The sequence below is a fragment of the Arachis stenosperma genome, chromosome 4, assembly GCF_014773155.1.
Source record: "Arachis stenosperma cultivar V10309 chromosome 4, arast.V10309.gnm1.PFL2, whole genome shotgun sequence".
Classification (NCBI taxonomy): Eukaryota; Viridiplantae; Streptophyta; class Magnoliopsida; order Fabales; family Fabaceae; genus Arachis; species Arachis stenosperma.
Window position 1 is genome coordinate 130,595,997 of NC_080380.1, and position 12,624 is coordinate 130,608,620.

A 12,624-nucleotide genomic window follows, 5' to 3' on the forward strand; every position below is an offset into this window, starting at 1 on the left:
CACGGCTAGCATAATAAATGACGTGCAAAAGCTTGTTATGCCTCTGTCCCAACACTGCACCAATGGCATGATCACTGGCATCACACATTAATTCAAATGGTAATGCCCAATTTGGTGCAAAGATAACTGGTGCTGTGACCAGCTTAGCTTTCAGGGTCTCAAATGCCTGCAAACACTGTGTGTCAAACACAAATGGCGTGTCAGCAGCTAGCAGGTTACTTAAAGGTTTTGCAATTTTCGAAAAATCCTTTATAAACCTTCTATAGAATCCTGCATGCCCCAGAAAGCTTCTGATTGCCTTAACATTGGCAGGTGGTGGTAATTTTTCAATTACCTCTACCTTTGCCTTATCCACCTCTATTCCCCTGTTTGAAATTTTGTGCCCAAGGACAATTCCCTCAGTCACCATAAAGTGACATTTCTCCCAGTTTAAAACCAGGTTAGTCTCTTGGCACCTTTTCAAGACAAGTGCTAGGTGATTAAGACAGGAGCTAAATGAGTCTCCATATACTGAAAAGTCATCCATGAAGACTTCCAGAAATTTCTCTACCATATCTGAGAAGATAGAGAGCATGCACCTCTGAAAGGTTGCAGGTGCATTGCACAGACCAAAAGGCATCCTCCTATAGGCAAACACGCCAGAAGGGCAAGTGAATGCTGTTTTCTCTTGGTCCTGAGGATCTACTGCAATTTGGTTGTAGCCTGAATAGCCATCCAAAAAGCAGTAGTAATCATGACCAGCTAGTCTTTCTAGCATTTGGTCTATGAATGGTAAAGGAAAATGATCCTTTCTGGTGGCTGTATTGAGTCTTCTGTAATCAATACACATGCGCCACCCTGTGATTGTCCTTGTAGGAACCAGTTCATTTTTTTCATTATGAACCACTGTCATGCCTCCCTTTTTGGGAACAACTTGGACAGGGCTCACCCAGGGGCTATCAGAGATAGGATAAATAATCCCAGCCTCCAGTAATTTAGTGACCTCTTTCTGCACCACCTCCTTCATGGCAGGATTTAGCCTCCTCTGTGGTTGGACCACTGGTTTGGCATTATCCTCCAACAGGATCTTGTGCATGCATCTAGCTGGGCTAATACCCTTGAGATCACTTATGGACCACCCAAGAGCTGTCTTGTGTGTCCTTAGCACTTTAATCAGTGCTTCCTCTTCCTGTGGATTTAAAGCAGAGCTTATAATCACTGGAAAGGTGTCACCCTCTCCCAGAAATGCGTATTTCAGAGATGGTGGTAGAGGTTTGAGTTCAGGTTTGGGAGGTTTATCCTCCTCCTGAGGAATTTTCGAAAATTCCTTTACTTCCTCTAGTTCTTCTTGATCAGGTTGAGCATCTTTGAAGATGTCCTCAAGCTCTGATTCTAGGCTTTCAGCCATATTGATCTCTTCTACCAGAGAGTCAATAATGTCAGCGCCCATGCAGTCCTCTGGTGTGTCTGGATGCTGCATAGCTTTTACAGCATTTAACTTGAACTCATCCTCATTGACTCTCAAGGTTACTTCCCCTTTTTGTACATCAATGAGAGTTCGTCCAGTTGCTAGGAAAGGTCTTCCTAGAATGAGAGTTGCACTCTTGTGCTCCTCCATTTCCAGCACCACAAAGTCAGTTGGAAAGGCAAATGGCCCAACCTTGACAATCATGTCCTCTATTATGCCTGATGGGTGTTTAATGGAGCCATCAGCAAGTTGGAGGCATATCCTGGTTGGTTTGACTTCTCCAATCAACCCAAGCTTTCTGATAGTGGATGCAGGTATTAGATTGATGCTTGCTCCAAGATCACATAAGGCTATCTTGGTGCAAGTGCCTTCTAATGTGCATGGTATCAGAAAGCTTCCAGGATCTTGAAGCTTTTCTGGTAAGCTTTTTAGAATGACTGCACTGCATTCTTCAGTGAGAAACACTTTTTCAGTTTCTCTCCAATCCTTCTTATGACTTAAGATTTCCTTCATGAACTTAGCATAAGAAGGTATTTGCTCAAGTGCCTCTGCAAAAGGAATCTTTATTTCAAGAGTCCTTAAATAGTCTGCAAAGCGGGCAAATTGCTTATCCTGTTCCGCTTTGCGGAGTTTCTGAGGATAAGGCATCTTGGCTTGATATTCTTCAACCTTAGATGCTGCAGGTTTATTCCTTACAGAAGTGGTTGAAGAAGCCTTGTTAGAGGGATTACTGTCAGCACTCTCAGGTGTCTGATTTTCCTTTGGCGTTTGGACGCCAGGATTGGGTGGAAAATGGGCGTTTAACGCCAACTTTTCCCCCTTTTCTGGCGTTTGAACGCCAGAACTGGGCAAGGAATGGGCGTTTAACGCCATTTTTCCTTCCCTTTCTGGCGTTTGAACGCCAATATTCCTCTCTGGGCTCTTATTGTCCTCAGAGGGATTTTTTATAGAGGTTTGGTTGTCCTCTGTCACTTGTTCCTTGTTTGGCTTTTTACTCTTTTGAACAGTATTATTCAAGTTCTTCCCACTCCTCAATTGCACTGCTTGACACTCCTCTGTTATCTGTTTAGATATTTGTTGTTTTGTTTGATTCAACTGTAGTTCTATGCTCTTATTAGCAACTTTAGTTTCATGGAGCATCTCTTTAAATTCTGCTAATTGTTCTGTCATCAGGAGTAATTGTTGATTAAGCTCATTCATCTGTTCTTGAGGATTAGGATCAGTGACTAATGCCATGACTTCCTCCTTTGGAACGAACTCATTGCTAGAATACAAGTATTGGTTTCTAGCAACAGTGTCTATAAGCTCTTGAGCTTCTTCAATTGTCTTCCTTATGTGTATGGATCCACCAGCTGAGTGGTCTAAAGACATCTGAGCTTTTTCTGTAAGCCCATAGTAGAAAATGTCTAACTGGACCCACTCTGAAAACATTTCAGAGGGACATTTCCTTAGCATACCTCTATACCTCTCCCAGGCATTGTAAAGGGATTCATTATCCTCTTGTTTAAAGCCTTGGATGTCCAGCCTTAGCTGTGTCATCCTTTTTGGAGGGTAAAAATGATTCAGGAATTTGTCTGACAGCTGTTTCCATGTCTTTATGCTTGCTGTAGGTTGGTTGTTCAACCACCTTTTAGCTTGATCCTTTACAGCAAATGGAAACAGTAATAGTCTGTAGACATCCTGATCTACCTCTTTATCATGTACTGTGTCAGCAATTTGTAAGAACTGTGCCAGAAACTCAGTAGGTTCTTCCTGTGGAAGACCGGAATACTGGCAATTTTGCTGCACTATGATAATGAGTTGAGGATTTAGCTCAAAGCTGCTTGCTTTGATGGGAGGTATACAGATGCTACTCCCATATGCAGCCGTAATGGGGTTAGCATAAGACCCCAGAGTCCTCTTGGACTGATTAATTCCACTTGAGTCCATAATGGACAAAAGGGAAATGATGATGATTGCAAAGAGATGAATTTTGTTTATTTTTATTTTTTTTTTGAAATAACCGAAAAAATTAAAATAAAATAAAATAAAACAAAAGGAAAATAAAATAAAAAAATTCGAAAATCAAAAGGAAAATGAGATCAAAGCAAATTGAGAACTGAATCAATTAGTAAAAAAAAGATTTTGAAAACAGCAATTAAAAAGATATGATTGAAAAATTTTTATGAAAAAGATTTGATTTTTGAAAAGAGGAAAGAGAAAAACACAAAAAGACACCAAACTTAAAATTTTAGAAAATCAAACACTAATTTTTTCGAAAATTTTAAAGGAAAAACACAAAGAGGACACCAAACTTAGAATTTTTATGAATCAAAAAGGGACTAAGAACATGCAAAAATCGAAAATTAAAAGAAAAAAACAAAAGCATGCAATTGACACCAAACTTAGAATATGAAACTAGACTCAGCTAAAAGACTCTAAACCAACAAAAGTAGTCCTAATCTAAGCAACAAAATAAACCGTCAGTTGTCCAAACTCAAACAATCCCCGGCAACGGCGCCAAAAACTTGGTGCACGAAATTGCAATAACACTTTTGCAATCCCGCACAACTAACCAGCAAGTGCACTGGGTCGTCCAAGTAATACCTTGCGTGAGCAAGGGTCGATCCCACGGAGATTGTCGGCTTGAAGCAAGTTATGGTTATCTTGTAAATCTTAGTCAGGATATCAGAAATTATCAGGATTGATTGTAAAAAGCAAAAGAACATGAAAAAGGTACTTGTTTTGCAGTAATGGAGAATAGGTTGAGGTTTGGAGATGCTCCATCTTCTGAATATCTGCTTTCCTACTGTCTTCTTCATCAAACACGCAAGGCTCCTTCCATGGAAAGCTGTATGTAGGGTTTCACCATTGTCAGTGGCTACCTCCCATCCTCTCAGTGAAAATACGTCCCTGATGCTCTGTCACAGCATAGGCTAATCATCTGTCGGTTCTCAATCAGGCCGGAATAGAATCCAGTGATTCTTTTGCGTCTGTCACTAATGCCCCGCCCTCAGGAGTTTGAAGCACGTCACAGTCATCCAGTCATTGAATCCTACTCAGAATACCACAGACAAGGTTTAGACCTTCCGGATTCTCTTGAATGCCGCCATCAGTTCTAGCTTATACCACGAAGATTCCGATTAAAGAATCCAAGAGATAACTACTCAATCTGAGATAGAACAGAGGTGGTTGTCAGGCACATGTTCATGGTTGAGAATGATGATGATTGTCACGGATCATCACATTCATCCGGATTAAGAACAAGTGTTATCTTAGAATTGAAGCAAGCATGATTGAATAAGAAACAGTAGTAATTGCATTAATCCATCAAGACACAGCAGAGCTCCTCACCCCCAACCATGGGGTTTAGAGACTCATGCTGTGCAAAGAAACGTGTAAGAAATGTTATGAGGTCATAAGGTACGGATACAATGTCAAAAGATCCTATTAATAGTAAACTAGTGTCCTAAGGTTTACAGAAATGAGTAAATGACAGAAAAATCCACTTCCGGGCCCACTTGGTGTGTGCTTAGGCTGAGCAATAAAGGAATTTCGTGTAGAGACCTTTTCTGGAGTTAAACGCCAGCTTTCATGCCAGTTTGGGCGTTTAACTCCAAATTTTATGCCAGTTCCGGCGTTTAACGCTGGAATTTCTGAGGCCGGATTGCTACGCAGGTTTGGGCCATCAAATCTTGGGCAAAGTATGGACTATTATATATTGCTGGAAAGCCCAGGATGTCTACTTTCCAATGCCGTTGAGAGCGCGCCAATTGGGCTTCTGTAGCTCCAAAAAATCCACTTCGAGTGCAGGGAGGTCAGAATCCAACAGCATCTGCAGTCCTTTTCAGTCTCTGGATCAGATTTTTGCTCAGGACCCTCAATTTCAGTCAGAAAATACCTGAAATCACAGAAAAACACACAAACTCATAGTAAAGTCTAGAAAAGTGAATTTTAATTAAAAACTAATAAAAATATACTAAAAACTAACTAAATCATACTAAAAACATACTAAAAACAATGCCAAAAAGCATACAAATTATCCGCTCATCACCAACATTCTTCAAATCTGAACCTGTGAGGAGGCTTCTTCTTTGTTCACCCATCATATCCACGAAAAATAGGGCTATGGTAAGATTTTAACGGCTCAAATGTTGCACAATGGTCTTCAGATATGCTTCTTTGCACTCCATAGTTGCCATTGCTCGGTCTAGTCTCTCTTGGATATTGTCCTCTCTCGCTTGTCCATTTGTCCAAGTGAAAGAGTGTCCCACAAAGCCAAGATCCAATAGTTCATTCGTTTGAATCACCTCTCAGAATCCTTGGACTTGTGAGAATATCACCGAGTTTCCCCTTTGCTTCTCATATTGTCCCACTACTTGGTTGAAGTCTCCAAATATCATCCAAGGCATGTTTGATTCTCTTCCTAACAACCTGAGGAGTTCCCAACAAAGTTGCTTATTCTTTTGCTCTGGCCAGCCATAAAATTCTGTTACTCTCCATCTTTGTTCTATTTCCATCATCTCTACTTCCATATCGATGTGGTTAATTGACATTGACCATATAAGCACTCTAATGGAGTTATCTCAAAGAACTGCTAGACCACCGTTCTTTGTCGACCTTCTTATTCACAATCCACTGCTACAACATTGGCTAAGCCTCCCTTGTACCTCATTCTCATCATTTATGTCTCCTTTCTCCTTGTTTCCATTAAGAAGACAAGGTTGGGTCCTTTTTGTTTTATGAGCTTTGACAAAGCTCGAACTGCCCATGGGTTCCCAAGCCCACGGCAGTTCCAACTGATAATTCTCATGGCTCCTGGCAGGGCTACCTGCAGCCTCTGCCATAGTATAAATCATGTATGAAGTTCCCTTCTTTAGTTTTGGCCCTGTCCATTCTACTTCCATTTCATCCTGCTGTCGCATCTTCCTCTTCTGATTTTCTTCCTCCAGATTCTCCTCTTCCCTTATTGCTGTTGCAGGTCTTTATCTAGCTTGTCTCTTCTAGGTTTTGGTTCCTGTTTTTGGCAGCTCTTTATTTGTGTTTGTTGAGTCAATTAGGATAACTTGTATCCTTTTCTTTTTCTTTTTGTGTTGTTTCTTTATTTTTCTTTTCCTTATTTTTGGTTGTTGTTTCTTCATCTATTTTGTTTCCTTTGCTGTTTTGTTGTGTCTTTTCTACATCATCATCTCTCAATATTATGGTATTTGTTGCTGTGTGTATGATCAGCTGGTTGTTTGTTAACTCCTCTGCCTCTTTTATTATTTTCTTGTTTGGTGCTATTTTGGCTCTCAGTTATTCTAGGTTCTTTTCCACAGTTTTGTCGTCATCCTTTCTTATTGTCAAGCTTGCCAATTTCTCCATCATTCTTTCAGTGAGTTTTTGTTGGTTAAGGTTCTTTCTTGCTTCAGTGTTTCCATCTTTCTCCTTGTTCTGTTTTTTATCTTGATTCACCTTTGTTCCCAGATTTTTTGCTTTGAGCCATGGCTCTAGGTCTTTTGACTTGTTGACACCTTCATCTGTGTTATCTGCAGCTTTTGCACAACTGCTCTCTTCGTGTCCTATCAATCTGCAATAGTAGCATAGATTTGGCATTCTTTCATACTTAAAGTCAACCCAGATTAATCCATCTTCTTTGCTTCCTATATTAACTCCTTTGAGGAGTGGTTTGTTGATGTTCAGTGTCGTCACTGTGACTTTAAGAAATCTATTTTGTTCTCTATTTGTCTCATAGACTTCACATTCTTTTACTTCTCCTAGGGCAGCTGCTATTTTCCTTCCCAACTTGGTGGTCTTGCAGTGTTTAGGGAGATTCCAGATTTGAACGTTGATATCTGCCTTGTCTAAGCCTGTCTCTTCTATTTCTTTTGATCTGTCCGATTTCTTCAGCAATAGCCATGAGTTTCTAAACATCCAAAGGTTGCCTTTGAGAATTCTTTCCAGATCTGCTTCATGTTGGAAGAAGAACTGGTAGATCTTGGATTTTAGCTCCATTACCCTCATTCCTTTTGGCATTTTTCAGATGTTGTGCATTGCTGATTAGACCCATGAACTATTAATGCTTTTATCTGTAAGTAGTTTTTCCACTAAGCTGTTATTGCAGTCTTGTATGCCTTCCTTCACATCTTCATTATCATATACTATCAGTAGTTTTTCTTCTTTTTGTTCTCAGTGTGTGTTCTGTGTTTCAGGTTCCACATTTGTGGTTGATATATTATTGAAGTACTCAATGAAGCAGGATGTAACCAAATTATGCAGCACAATGGCAATCTTTTCACGATATTGTACGGACTTTTTACACTACACTCTTTTGTACTCTAAGAGAGCCTTCGGTATAAGGAGAGAGATGTTTATTATAATGATAAATATTTAAATTTAATTAAAATTTTTATTATATTAATTATTTAATTAAATAATAAATATAATAACAATAATAAATTATTATTTGATACATAAAAAATTGAATTCTCACTGCATACTTATTCCCAACTTTGTGTGGTGTGTGCATTGTTGTATAATTAGATTTATTTAATGTAACAAAGAATTATTGTCCCAAAAAAAAGAACTCTTTTTTTTCTCCTTTTAATTTAAATTATTCTGAATAAATTAAAATTTTACTACAATTCACTCCAAAATTAAACATCAGAATGAAAAATCAGATGTTTGGCCAAAAGAACTTTTACAATAGGCAATAGCTGCCTGAATGGAATTATTATTATCATTATTACTATTATTATTAGTGTATAATGAAAATCCTTCATGAATTGGTGTAGTGTCACAAGAATTAGGTTGAGATCTCCTCTTTGATCTACTACCTTTCTTATCTGCAATGTTCATCCCCATGGCATTGAATATACCTCTAATTGCTCCCAAATCCATCTCCAACTTTCTTGATGATTTTTTACAACTTCTAAATGAGCCACACATGATTTCATCCTCAAATTCCCAATCATTATTATTATCGCTACTCCTTGTTATTCCTTGATCCTTCTTTACATTGCTTCTTCTAGTATTTGTGGGGTTGACCAATTTCTTTTGATAACATTGAAAATGTTTTTTTCTTGATGACTTGTTATGTCCATTATTGTTGTTGGGTTGATATAGTGGCTTTATAAGAGATGCTAATATGGCCCCAATATTTATACCTCTAAATTTTATCAACAACTTCGTCATGCCTCCATTGCTTCTTGTTTTTGTTGTGAAGTTTGGTTGTTTCCTAGCATTGAGATAATATTAAATTTGATCATTAAATTAAATATTGCTCTAATTAGGAGAACTTACGCATGATTGATGTGCTAAATGAAACAGTTTATGAGAAATTAAATATGGTTGTTATTATTTGAATATTTGTATTAGACACGAACGAAACCAGTTATTTAAAAAAAAAATTATTTCGAGTTTCCCTAATGGTTTTATATATGCAAGCGGATTTATAAAATTTTAATTTGAGTTGAAATACACATGGTCATTAAAATAAGAAAACCAGCTTCAAAATCATGTTTAGCTAGTGAAATTAAATGTTTGTTAAATTGTTATCACATTCACACACTTGCTTAGCTTGTTTTAATTGATGGTAGATTACATACGTTGCTCAAATAAAATTTGAACAAATAAATTTTTTCTACAAAATTTTTGCACTGCACAATTCATTTATATATAAGGAGTTGATTCGTTTGATCATTTTCATTTCTATTGTCAATAAAAACAAAAATAAAACATGAAAATATAATTGGTTACATATTTTAAAAATATTTCAATAAAAATATTTTAAAAAAATGCAACACAACTAAAAATGACATTTCTTTGTTTCTGAAATTTTCTCTTGCAAGAGTTAAAGATATTTTCAAAAGACTCAACTCAAAAGATTGTGATTTCACTCTTTTTTTTTTTGTCACCAGACATATTTGTAACTTTTATTTTGTCTATTTGTGGGACTTAACTAGTGCACATTGTCTTAAAAAAAAGTTAATTGACAATTTAATCATTATTCATCAATTAAAAAAATGAGACATATTTTATAAAATTAATTGATAACTTATAATAAAATAATTTGATTAACTGAATTGTGCACTTAAAAAAAATTAGATTAACTAAACGTATTTTTATGGTGAGTTCTACCCAACCCCCTCTATTTCAACATGTAAATTATCCCTCGTGACGTGACATGCTTTAATTGGATGCTTAGTTTTAGTTTGAGTTAATTTAACTCAATAAGAGTTAATATGTTAACTAAAGTAGGGTAATTTTGTAATTAAATATTTTTATAAGAGAGATAAATATATAATTTCTATAAACATTAAAAAATAAAGTTATATTTTTATCATTGTGTAGAAATTCAATTTACCCTAATCCCATTTCTCTCTGAAATTGAAAGAAAAAATCAACTCATTCGGTGTTCCATATTTTGATGAACCAGGAAATAAGGGTGTGTTTGGCAACCACGTTCAAAGAGAAGAAGTACGTTTAGATATCTTGAAAGCTGTAATTTTTGGTTTGGCAAATTTTTGATTCATGAACGCAGAAGTGATTTTGCATTCAAAACCACGTTTTTAAGAAGCAACAATTTTAAGCTTCTGCTTTTCACCAACGGGCTTTTAGCCATCAATACTCAATCTTTATTTATTTTTTACCAATTTTATCCTTTATGCATACTATTGTATTATTTATATTATTTTTGTTTATATGAACTATTTTTTTCTATTATTTACTATTTTTTTATTAATTATTTATTTGATATTATACACTTTTATAATTATAATTTTTTTGTATTATTTTTATTTTTTTAATATAATATATTGATCCTATTAAGAAAGTAAATTAAACAAAAAATTAATTGTAAATAATAATAATAAAAAATTATAACATACTAAAAAAGAGTACTAAGAGTACTAAAAATATACTGTATAAAAAATATCATAAAATTTTTTTTATTTATTTCAATTACTACCAAAATAAATATTTAATTTTTTATTATTTTTAGTACTCTCTAAAATTTATATTTTGTTAGTTTTAATTAAAAGTATATTTTGCCAATTTTTATATATTATTTTTATCTTAGTGTATAAATATTAATTTTATTATAGAATTAATTAATAACATCTATTCAAATATCTAAATTAAAATAATATACAAAAATTATTTAAGTTGATGCCTATTTTAGTAATTTTGTATCTAAAAGTGATTTTGAATAGTGTAATCCAAACAACATTTATTTTACTATAATTCATTTTGATATAAATATTGCCAAACATAAATCACTTAATACAAACTTACTTTTCATCAAAATCAAGTTTGCAAAATTAATTTTATTCAAACTCCCGTTTGCAAACTGTAATCCAAACATACACTAATTAAATGGCCAGGAAAAAAATATTTGAGTTTGTCAGAACACCGTGAGACCATCTCGACCACAAGGTTGTAGCGCGAACGATCCTCCACCGTTCAGATGGCGCGCTTTGGAACAATTAATCACGCTCTGACCTCACGGTCATAGTTCAACCAAAGTCTTCTTAGAACTCAAGGATACAGATGTACGATCCTATAGAACAGATCCTGTTCAAGTAAGGTCGTGTTCCGTGTTTTGTGTTCTTTGTGTTTAGTTATAAAAACTGCTTTTGTTTTGTGAACCTAGCCCAGGTGAGACTAAGTTTACGATTTGCGAAATTCAGAAAATCTTAAAATTTAAGAACGTGAAATCGATTATGATGGCTTTTTATGATGATAGTGTAGAAGGGGAAGACGAAAAAAAAAAATGAAAATAATGATGATGATGATGATGATGATGATGGTGATGATGATATGGGATTTTTGGATGGCATTGAAATTAAATTTGGAGGTATTTAATTACATAATCACTCACTTTGGGCTATAATTTAATTACCAATAATTTAACCATAGTTAACATAGCAACTAATTAAAAGATGACATGTCACAGAGGGAAAAATTACATGTTATTATAGAAAGGGTAGGCTAGAATTTACCTATTTTTATTATTTAGTAATAAATATAAGTTTCAATTTTGATAATGAAAAAGATCAATTAAACATATTTTATTATTTTTCTATCTGAAAACAAAATTCATTTTAACTAAGCAATCATATTTTAAAAAATCTAAGAATCTGAAAATGAAAATAATTAAAAAAATTACAAATCAATCCGCCTCTAAATTTGTTTCATATAGATGCATGAGGCAACTCACATAAAAGATAAGTACGTCTTTTTCATGAAATAGAAATATGTGTGCTGAGTTGATTTATAAAATTAAAATGAAAACAAGCAACATATTTCTATTATTATGTTTATGTTGTGATATCATATAAATACATACCTAGAACATGGAGCGTCCATATTATGGGTTCCCCTCTGAATTGTTGTTTGGGATTCAGGTTTATGAGGATTACTCTCCATTATTAATCCAACCCCTGGATTATTGAACATTAATGCACTAGTATTAGTATTATTATTTGTTGCATCATCACCATTAATAGGAGATGACATGCATGGAGGCTCATTATCATCAGCAGCATCATCTTTTTGGAGGGAGAAAGATATTGTTGATGAAATTGATATCCGCAACTGGTGATGATGGAACTCATGATGATCCTTATCATTGTAGCGCGGCGACGGCGACGGCGACGGCAACGGCGAAGACGATGCATCGAGTTCAATTTCGATGTATGAATCATCTTCATCCATGGAATAATAATTAGCTTCCATATATATATGGATAAGTAAGAATCTAATTAAGAAAAGACATAAAATTCACTTGTCTAATTAAATAAATATTAAAAATTTAAATTTCATTTTGTACATAAATAACTTTAATTTTATGGTAAATTAATCTTTGATCTACTAGATTATGAGATATTGTGAAAAACAAACCAAATATATGACACTAGCTACTATAATTATTGAATTGTGATGTAACAAATTGTAAATAGCGAATGCAATTAGTTCTTGTTATGAACGCATGCCTAGTGATCCTATATAAATAGGTTTATGGGGCATATACGGAAGCATATATTAGCTAGGTAACATGTCACAATCTACTGAAATACTTGAATGTAGAATAATGTTTGATTTCGTCAACAAGTGTCAATTATTGTGTCACGGATTCTCCTTAATTTTCGACTTTTGTTTCACTAACAAGCAAGAATCTCCTTGACTTCAGGTTCAGGCACCACACTTACACAAATTTT

General features: G+C 34.9%; 1 pseudogene; it reads right to left on the bottom strand.

Moving 5' to 3' along the window:
- Positions 1-10,802: 10,802 nt before the first annotated feature.
- LOC130978487 (small nucleolar RNA U3) lies at positions 10,803-10,996 on the bottom strand (annotated as a pseudogene).
- Between the last annotated feature and the right edge of the window lie 1,628 nt (positions 10,997-12,624).